Raw genomic sequence first — 11,076 nt, 5'->3', positions numbered from 1 at the left:
AAGGCCAATCTTCATATACATTACCCATGATCTCTCTTGCTATGATCCTTGAAGATGAAAGGTGGTCAATTGTGATTAGTCTTCATTTACCAATATATTCATTAATAACTTCAGAGGAAAAGATAAAGAAATGACCCATTACATACACCTTTATGTACTCACGACTACCAACATCATTGAATCCTTTGGGAAAATAAACAATGAATTCCTTGACCAATTTTGGATAAAATGGTCCAACACTCATCATGGTTTTAAAACTTGAGAATCATTGAGAAGCTCCATAATCTACTTGAACTTTTGAGCTTCATAGGATAGTTCCCTTTCATGAGAAACTATTCTATGGAAGACAAACTTCCACTTGGTCACACTCTCTTCAGAGTGAAATGAGACATTGTCCAAGGGAACATCAAGAATATTTTTGGAAAGTTTCTTCCCACCAATCACATTCTTCACTCTTTTTGCATTTGGTTCAACTAAAACATTTTCATCTATAATATGATCCAAAAAGTAAGTAGCATTTTTCACAACATTTTGCTTGATAGTGCTAGTAGCAGTCATTTCTCTTATTGTTGTTTGCTAACATTTTCTTCAGCAATATGCTGAATAGTGATGGTAGAAATATTTTTTCTCTTTATTGATTTTCTATCATCAACCTTCTATTAAACATCTTCTTTCTTTTTCTCATTCTTATTTTTCTTCTTGTACATCCCGAAATTCTCAGAGGCTAACACAGATCGAAATCTGGTTAGGAATAATTCAGAAACAAAGCAAACATGTCAAAGTCGACCTCGTGGTAACACTGACAGATGATAAGTCGGATCCGAATTTAGTACTAGGATATCATATGGACAGTCACAAGAGACAGTTATGAAATGACTCCATAATTGCATGAGAGCTACAGACATTGATGGAAAATACGTTATTTGATAATTATAGAAGGTGGCAAATGTTATCTGGAGTCACCTTAAACAGGGATGTGAAGAGGCATGCCTTAAAGGATCATTGAGGAGTCAATCCGTATAAAAGGTAACTTCCTCCATGGAGGAAAGGACAACTACTAATACCTCATAACTAAATAGGACGATTGCGATCTCTCCTCACTAGGCTTTAGGGAGATTTCTCCAAATAGTGATTTTCAAGAACAAGTCATATTTCCTAACAGACGATTTCTCAGTCGATTAACCAATATGACAACTACTAATACCCCATAACTAAATAGGACGATTGTGATCTCTCCTGGCTAGGCTTCAGGGAGATTTATCTAAATAATGTTTTGCAAGAACATTTGGCACCCAACATGGGGCCTCGGTAAAACTTTCCCAGGCCTTATACGAAAAACATACCCTTTTCTTGGTTTAAACACCATTTCCGCTAGCTTCTAGCTCTTTCTAGTTTAAATAACACCCATAATATTATCTCTTTCTTTCATTCTTAGTCCTCCAAACTACAAAGCTCTGACTTCCTTATTGCACGATAAAGATACATAGGCACGAGGATGCGAATCCTTAGCGAGCACTTTTATATGTCTCTCCCCCCTTTTTCTCTTTGGTTCCACGAACTACGAGGCTCTAACATTCTCATTTTACTTTGAGAACACGTAGGCATGAGGGCCCCAATCCTCCTCGAGCAATCTCTTTCTAACCCATTTTCTATTTTGCAGGTATATCAATATAACAACACCCATCCGAGCAAGAGCAATCAAAATGGTTCCCATGGAGTACCATGGACGTGAGGGTTGCTAATACCTTCCCCTTGCATAACCGACTTTCTTACCCATTTCTCATTTCCCCTTAGGTTTTATCGATATTTTCCCTTCCCTCTTTTGGGATAAATAAAGTTCGGCGGCGAATCTGTTGTATGTTTGACCATGAGACACATTCGAGTATATATTAGCCAACTTCACATATGACGTGTCGAACATTATTAAATAATGAAATACTCATACCACAAATAAAGTCTATAAAATCATCTAAATTTGATATGCAAACACTGACAAAACATCAAATATAATTATAAAAAATGATAAAACAAAGTAAAATGGCGACTAATTACAACCCGAAACTTACCATGTTGCTTGTTGTAATGTTAGATTCTTAAATAACCTACCTAGGGAGACAACTTTTAGATCGCCCTAGGAAAGAGGGCGACAATGCAGGGTCGCCCGAAAGGAGGTACCGCCTCGCCCTTATGTTTTCCTCGCCCCTGGGAAGAAGAAACGTGGGATAAGATGTGTCTAGGATAACGAGAAAGTCAAGATAGCTCCTGACCCATGTATCCCTTGGAAATAGGAATTCAACGATCCACCATTTGATGGAGTGGGCCGCGACCTTTTCCAAGAAATCCCTAGGAATCAGGAATTCCTATAAATACTTGTAAGACCCCAATTTTGACCATAAGATTCCTCATGTTATCTCATCATTTGCATTGACTTTGGGATCACACCTTGGTATCCTCCTCACCCCTTATTCACTGGGTTTGTATTGGGATAGAAATTCTCCATTCTCATCATTTTTTGTTTCTTAAGGCTCATGGCATACAACTTGAATTATGATTGATAAGTTGTTGGTAGAGTCTTCTGTTTGTTGCACTATTACTTGTTAGAGAGAGACCTGGCAATCATATGATTTGAATTATTCTAAAGTCTATGAATAAAGGTGAATACGACGAGCAACTGGGTCATGCATCCTGTACCAAAAGATATTCAGAATGAGGATATGAATTCTCCATTCTCATTCATTCCCTATTTCTTAAGTCTCATGCCACACAATTTTAACCTTGATTAACAAGCTCTTGAAGAGACATATTTGATATGCCTCGTATAATCCATTGTTTGATATGACTGGGATGCCTTGATTGAGAGTCTAAACTTGAGGCCTTGAGATCCACAACTTACAGAAAGAGTCTTATCAAGTGATCAAGGGACTTTTTATCACTTGAATAGACTGTAGGATGATACATGATCAAATGATTTAGTCAATCAAAATTGTTTTTGATCAACTTGAATCGAGGGTTTGAATTAACTTGAAAATGTAACCTAAGAGTTAAAATTATTCACAAGTTATTCCTAGGGGAGCATGCCACAATTAAAGTAATATTAATCAGATACTTCATGAAAAAACTCGATTAACCTAGCTAATTATCTAAGTCAAATTTAATCCTAAAGGAACATACATTTTTATGGCTAAAATAACCCTAAGGGCAAAATGGTTAATTCACTTGAAATATTCAACTAGAAACAAAAAAAAAATTCTAATTAAAATTCTAACTAGAACCTAAAATGCAATGAAGTTCTAAAATCTATTTTAATCAATTTCCAAACCTAATTGTTTTAGAAACCAAACTAAATTCTAAAATCAATTAAAATTCTAATTAACCCTAAATTTATTCTAATTAAAAATCTAAGCTTATTAGTCCTAAATTCTATTTAATCTCAGAATTCTAATTAGGTCCTAAAAAGTTGATTAACCTAAGCAAGATTGATTAACGATCCTAATTAAGCTAAAAATTAACACTAAATGGTGATTAAGCTAACTACTGGAGGGTGCAGAACCAAAAGAATGTGTTCTCAGCGGTAGGGCCTTAGGCCCAAAAATCCCTCCCTGAAAAAAGCAAAAAACCAAAGACCTGGACAAGGGAAGTATGATGAGTGATTGCAGTGCCTTGATTTGCAGCATGAAAGAGAGCTTGAGATGCAGAGAAATTGGGAACTTTGTAGAAGTTGCAGAATGAAACAGAGTGGAGCTTGAAGTGAAGAAGTTCATAATGAAGCAGAGTGAAGCTTGAGGTGAAGAATCTCTGCAGAATGAAGATTGTGAAATGTTATATAAAGGATGAGTGTGTAACCAACTCCGGAAGGCTTTGGGAAATTCTGTTAGAGGTGTTAGGTCAGTTAGAAATCACATGGTAAGTTTGTTATCCATATTAACTCTGTTTCATTTTTTGTTAATGTCAGTTATGGTTGCATTCTGTTAATTTTAGTTAGGGTTCAGTTATGCAGTGAGTTAGTTAATAAATCTGATAACAGAACTCGAAGTTATGTTGGATAAAAGTTCAGTTAGTGATGCTTATGAGTTGTTAGTTGGTTAGGGAATTGGCTAGTGATGTAGCAATTATGTTATGCGGTGGTGATGTTGGACTGGTGTGCTAAATGTGAATTGCACTATCATAAATATGTTAGGTCTTCTACATGATGGTTAAATGCTATAGTTGCAAGTCTGTTATGTTGGTTCATGTATTGTGCAGAAACTTGTTAAGCACATGAACTACTCTGAATGCCAAGCTTTGTTATGCTATGATGCTGGACTGCATTTTATGAATGAATTGTTGTTGGTTTTGCTTGCTATGTGATGGACTGATGATTTAGGTTAATGACTTAGGTTAATGATTTTGAAATTGTTGTGTATTTGGTGATTATCTATGTTAATAATCATGAAAGTTAGTTGGGTTTGTTAATTTGTTACATGCTTGTTATGTTAGTTAGACGGATGGGAATAATGAGCTAGTTAGTTAGCATGCTGCTCCGAGTTTGAAACATGAAATGTGATTGAAATGTGATTTTCCCTATAAATGTTCCATTGCTTACAGAGATTTTCAATACCAAAAACTGCTATTTGCTGTTATGTACTGCTGTATGAGTGAACTTTGCAGGTGAACTTTTTTTTTGTATATGACATGCTTGAAACGAAATTGGAATGCTGCTATTGATTTGCAAGAAAATGGTTAGGATAAATTGTGGTGTATATGTTGAATAATACAACTTATTAACGTGTTTCTTGCCTTTGTAGGTATTTCTATGGAAGGAAAAGCAACTTGGCCTAGAGGGAAATGGTGACATGAAGCATGAAGATGGTGGATGAAGAAGTATGGTTGAAGGTTAGTGTTTAGGACTTTAGATTAGATGTTAGAACATTAGGTCATATGTTAGTTCGTGCTTGTTTTTGAGTTTGTTCATTTGTAATGTGTAAGGTATTAGCATGGATTATGTACTTTGAATCTTGAATTTGAATTTGAATGAGAAGTTGTAAATTGAATGAAATGGAAAGTCATTGAATGTTTGGATTGGCATATGGAAATGGTTTAGGTTGCTATGCTTGCATTGTCACATGCTGTGCATCATTATGGCATTTGCAATTTGGTGAACATGAATGCATTGCTTATTGGCTTAAATGACATGATGAACTTGGTATGGTTTTGTAGGTGTTAACATGGTTTAAAGCAATCCTCAAGGCATGGCAAGTTTCACACAAAAATGAGGTTTCTCATTCATGAAGTCAATGATCATGGAATGCAAGGATGATAAAGATGTAATGAGTTTTTGGGGATGGAAAATATGTTAGCCGATTTTGGTCAACTGGTTGACTAAAAAGTCAACAGTTGACCAAAAGTCAACTTTCATAAAACTTGTATTTTTTTTATTTTCTTTTGTAAATGATGTAAATGCTAATTGTATGAATGAATGAACATTGATTTTAATAAAATGTTTTCTATGATGGAATGAGAACATGACTTATTTCAAAATGAACCTTTTTTCCATGTTTATGTTTAGGCCATAACTTATAGTGAAACCTTTGAATGAATTCGTGGATTAAGAATGAACATTAAAACACCCAAATCAAAGGATCGTGACTATATGATGACACAATGTACTAAAACCAATGGACTATGAATCAAAGACAATAGACTAGGAAACAATAACTAATGCACTATGGACCAATGAATGCACCAAGAGACTTATATCAATGTGACCATAAAGCATAATGGAACCAATGGAATAAATGGATCAACAATACCATGGGGTATGAAGCAATGTAAATAAAGAGTGGAATTAATGGACTTTGATGCACATGACATGGATGAAATCTTGTACAAGGCCTTGGATGAGATGAACCCCCAAGTAGGTAGGTCAAATGATCAACTTGCTTGAAATGATTTCCATGAGCAAAAATAAACCTGATGATTGATGATGCATGCCATAATGATCAGAAACCATCCTCTAATGAATTAGGGTTTGAACAAACCCAAGGTGAAAAGTCAAGGCAACAAGGCATACTAGAACCAAGACTTCCTGATTAGGGTTTCAATAACACCTCTTTTAATCAAAGCCTTTGGATGTATTAGGATGCTTCCCAATCAAGTCTTCAACATATATGATCCCCAACTAGGGTGTAGAAGTCAACGTAAGACCCAAGGAACAAGCATGAAGCCTCACCACCAAATCATCATCAAATTAGGGTTTGAGATCCTTGAAGATTACCATGATGGAACTTTGTTGAATTCAAGTCCCAAAGATCAAGCCATTAGGGTTTCACGATCAGATGAATATCCAAGCCAAACAAACCTCCAGGGTTTCATCCGCATCAAAAAACCCTAGCTTTGCAAGTCAAGAGCTTTAAATCTATGATGATTATTTGCAAGTATTAACATGAATGAATGATACACATGTATTTAGAATGAATGAATACAGATAAATATCAAATCAAAAGTTAGATGAAAAGTGAGAGAAGTATGACAAATTTTGGGGTATGACACTACCCTTGCAACACCATAAAAAAATCTCCACGACCTTCAAACAACTTCCTTGCTTACCACCTTTATCCTTCCCCGTAAACACTCATTTTAAACTTCGTCGTCGGCTTCTCACCATCCTTGGCCGCGCGAGTTTTCCCGTGCAAACACCCCACCATAAGAGCTTCCATTTTCGACACCCTCCAGCTCTATAAACAACAAAACTCAGCTTTCCAACACCATGTAAATCACCATATTCACACCGCATACATAATTGGCTTAACTTTCAAACGAAACTGTCCATTCAAAAGAGACATTGTAATGTCGGTTCAACATCCTCAAAGCCTCCATGCAAACCGCCGACTGTTGTGACAATAAAGCTACGCCGCCGTCGTCAGTACTGCTCACTAAGTTGATTTGTTTTCGTTTGTTTTTTTCTTTCATTTTTACTATGTGTTGATGTTTGAGTTTTGTATGGATTTCTTTCTATTTAGTTTTTATTGTATTTGGTTTTGCATAGCAAGCCGAAAAGTTAAACATGAGTGAGGAAGGGATTGAGAGGGTTTAATTTGAATTTGATATTTTGAGTTTTGTTTTTGGAAGACAAGCATCGTGAGAGAGAAATATAGGTTTTAATTTTTCTTTATTTTTGTTACCATATTTGCCACGTGTTAAAGATAGAGTGGAAGAGTTTATTTTTTAAATTTAAAAATGGGTGTCTCTCATTTTGCAACTAGAGCGACACACTTTCTTTTTTCTTCTTTCATATATATATATATATATATATATATAATTTGTATTTATTTTGATTTTTAGTAGAATTAGGGTTTAATTTTTAGTTGGGCTTTGAGTTCTAGACACAATTATTTATACCCCTTGTTCATATATGCACTCCTTTGTGTGATTTTTTTTATTTTCTTAATTATTTTAATATAGCATTTAGTTAACTAATTAAATTTTTATTTTATTAGTTGATTGTATTTTAATTAATTAATTGTTATTTACTTCTCTAATTGATTATGTGGTTATTTGTGTGATCTATTGCGTTACGATTTCAAAAGTTTAAATTCAGTTCAGTTTTCGGAATTTTTTTGGACGCATATATTCAGTTGTTCGGCTTCTTATAGAGGAATTCATACACGAGTCTAGTTTAAGTTAGCTTAACTTAAAGCTAAATTCAGTTGCTTTCGAGTTCGATTGATTTTCGGTCCCGTGGTTTACTCTTGGGTCTTATTACAATGAGATTTTTTTTTACATTTACTTGTTTGATGCGCTAGCATTTTACTCGTTTTCTTACTCCCCATTGATAAAATGCACCCCTATCCCTTAATTGAAATTTGTATTTATTTTCATTGCTCTTAGTTAGTTAAGATGAACTAAATAAATAATAGACAAAAAATAGAAATATAAAATCAACCTTTCAAAGTAATAAAGCACTTGGTTAACACCAAGTTCCATTTCAAAAAAATATTTGGTCAACATCAAGTTTCCACCATTAAATTACAAACTCATTTAAATCATTTTCACCATTAATTTAATCATTTTCAAACACTCCAATCACTTCAAACCTTTTATAACCACAAATAAAAAGTTTGATCCAACATCAAGTTTCTTTTCTCAAGCAAATCCAAAAATGAATAACCATTAACAACTTTGTTTTTTCATAATAAAATGAAGGGAAAGAACTATCTGGGTGTAAAATTCAGTCATAGTCTCGAGTATTAGACCCAAGTCGTAAAAGTCTGTAAGTCATAAATACTCTACTTTCAACCAAAAAAACATCAAACACATTCAAACCTTTTTTTCCTCTTGGCACAATCATTCAAAACCTCTTTCACAAATAAAATGTTTTTTGTCTCGAACCGATGCTAGACAGTGCTCCGTCCACAATTGTGTGAGTTGAGATAAGTGGCGTTTTCCCGTGAATGTTGATTTGTAAATCCATTCAATGTGATGCAAACACCCTCTCCTCACATGTTTTAGGTAAGTAATTTTTTTCGTCGATTGACACAAAATAACTTTTTCTAAAATTGACCGACAAACAAATATTTTCTACCCAGAACTACATAAGCCTTGAGTTCTCCATCGCACCCAGAGATACGTAAGAGCGAGATTCAAAGTCTCTTTAGGTACTCTAATAAAAAATAAACATTTTTTTCCTCTTATGTTCCCTTTTTAATAATCCGAGAAGTTTAACGTTTCTAAGCTAACACTAACACGCACAACTAACCAAACGGTTCCCGTGGATTACAATGGACGTAAGGGGTGCTAAAACCTCCCCCTTACGTAAAATCGACTCTTGAACTCTGATTTGGTTGCGACCACCATAATCTTAGTAGTTCTTTTAGGGATTTTATCAATATTTTCCCGTTCTCTCATTGGGAATAAATAAAGTTTGTTCATGACTCTCTTAGTCCATCCCGTGTGCGTGCGATTGCGCTTCGCGAGCGTCGTGTTCTCATTTTTTGAGGTACGACAAAGAGCTCTGAGCTTCACTTTTACAAAAAAACCTTTCCAACCATAGAACTGAGAATTGGACCAACTACTCAAAACCACCTTAGGGAGGCGGGGATGAGAAAGTCGATAGTTATTGAAACGAAAAGGCTTTTGGCCCCATAACTAATTAGAATATTTGAAAATAATAGATCAATGATCTAACATCTCCATAGCCAGGGCCCTTGGAGATGTAGTTCCCACACCTTCCACCACCCATCTGAGATACGTATCATATCAAGGCGAATCGCCTCCATGCCAAAAGGCTGATACCAACTAAAACTTCTACATAGAAGAGGGAGATTAAGAAAATCCATCTCAATGATGAAATTACTGAACTCAAGACAAATAGTATTACCAACATTGGGAGGGAACCATCCCCACCAGTTCTCTCATCCATAGACCAAACATAATTAAAGTCTCCTATAATACACCAAATGTCCCCTCCAAGGTTGGCCCTCCTCAGCAGGAGGTCCTTACAAATGGCCCTTTTCTCTCTCATGCTACTACTAGAATATATATATATATATATATATATATATATATATATATATATATATATATATATATATATATATATATATATATATATATATATATATATATATATATATATATATATATATATATATCCTTACAAATGACCATTTTCTCTCTCATGTTACTACTAGAATCTATCTATCTATCTATCTATCTATCTATCTATCTATCTATATATATATATATATATATTAACAATGAAACAAATCGTCTTAGCCACCACCCACTCAAGACACACACCCAGATGCCCAGGATCAAGAATGGAAAAGAGAGTTGATCCCTTTGAACTACACCAAGTAGAGAGAAGACAACCTATATTACCCAAAGATGGGGAAGATTTCGAGTTAAAAAAGGGTTACCCCACAAAGAATGGACAAGAGAATTAGAAAACTCCTCGATCTTAGTCTCTTGAATTACTATGAACTCTATTGACTTAGAAACGATGAGTCCTATCACCTTATTCTGCTTGACACTACTTCCTAAACCATGAATATTAAAAGACCCTATTAACATTGAATAAAACTCCAGGATAACCTAATTGATTTTAGTTTCCTATCTCTTTGTTCTAGGCCCACTAAACGTTTCACCTCAGCTTTAGAACTAAACACAAAGCTACAACCTAAATGTTTGTCTTCTTTAACCATCCTGACAACTTTCTTGTGATTTAAGGAAATCAAAAACTTGGATGATACAAGTATATGTCCTAAGTGACTTGAAGCTCGTGAAAGGGGAGCACAATCCAAGCTAATGGACAAGTTAAGAATTCGTCAATTAAGCATTCCTTCGAAATAGATCGTGGAACACCATCCTGCCAGCGAAAGTTAATAGAAGTTTGAGGACTAACAATACATTAATCCGACAAAGGAGTGGAGAGTCTGAATGATTGATGCACTAGAGCTAGTCCAGTAGGAGAGTCTGACACCAGTTGAATATTAGGAGGTTATGAAATTTTCACCATACAGCTAAGAAAGACGGAGAGGAACCATCTATAGCTGAAAAAAAGGAATTGGATGAAAAATTAAACTTTCAATTGACCGTAAAATTAATAACCTTAACACCAATTAAAGGGATAACCACATCCTTATTAGGAGACAAAGAAATATCTCTATGTGAACGACTAAATTTTTTTGGGAAGACACTGCCCTCCATGGAAATAATCTTGTTTTATATATATATATATATATATATATATATATATATATATATATATATATATATATATATATATATATATATATATATATATATATATATATATATATATATATATATATATATATATATATATTGAGTGGAGTTTAACTTAGTATAAGAGGAAGTTTTTTTAACTTATTTTAAATTATAGTCTTTAACTTAAATTTAATCTAATCATTTATTAAATAAAAATGTTAATTACAATTAATTAAAAATATTAATTATTAAATTATATTCAATTTAACTGCTGATATTTTTAGATTATATTCAAGAGAAGAAAAAGACGTCAAACAAAGATGAGTAAGTAGTCTAAGAGATATAAATAGGTGTGTAAACCTAATGATC

At 34.2% G+C, this 11,076-nt stretch overlaps 1 long non-coding RNA gene across 2 annotated transcripts; it reads left to right on the top strand.

The window, feature by feature from the left end:
• Positions 1–3,557: 3,557 nt before the first annotated feature.
• Positions 3,558–5,471, top strand: LOC127092553 (uncharacterized). Of its 2 annotated transcripts, XR_007792210.1 has the most exons (3): positions 3,624–3,903; positions 4,785–4,872; positions 5,197–5,471. It is a non-coding gene; the product is annotated as an uncharacterized LOC127092553 (long non-coding RNA). The 2 variants fall into 2 exon arrangements; XR_007792209.1 differs by lacking the exon at positions 5,197–5,471 and having other exon boundaries at positions 3,558–3,903; positions 4,785–5,061.
• The last annotated feature ends 5,605 nt before the right edge of the window (positions 5,472–11,076 follow it).

The sequence above is a fragment of the Lathyrus oleraceus genome, chromosome 6, assembly GCF_024323335.1.
Source record: "Lathyrus oleraceus cultivar Zhongwan6 chromosome 6, CAAS_Psat_ZW6_1.0, whole genome shotgun sequence".
In the NCBI taxonomy this organism is placed as follows: Eukaryota; Viridiplantae; Streptophyta; class Magnoliopsida; order Fabales; family Fabaceae; genus Lathyrus; species Lathyrus oleraceus.
The sequence above is the reverse complement of the archived record's forward strand: the minus strand, read 5'-3'. Positions and strand labels throughout refer to the sequence as shown.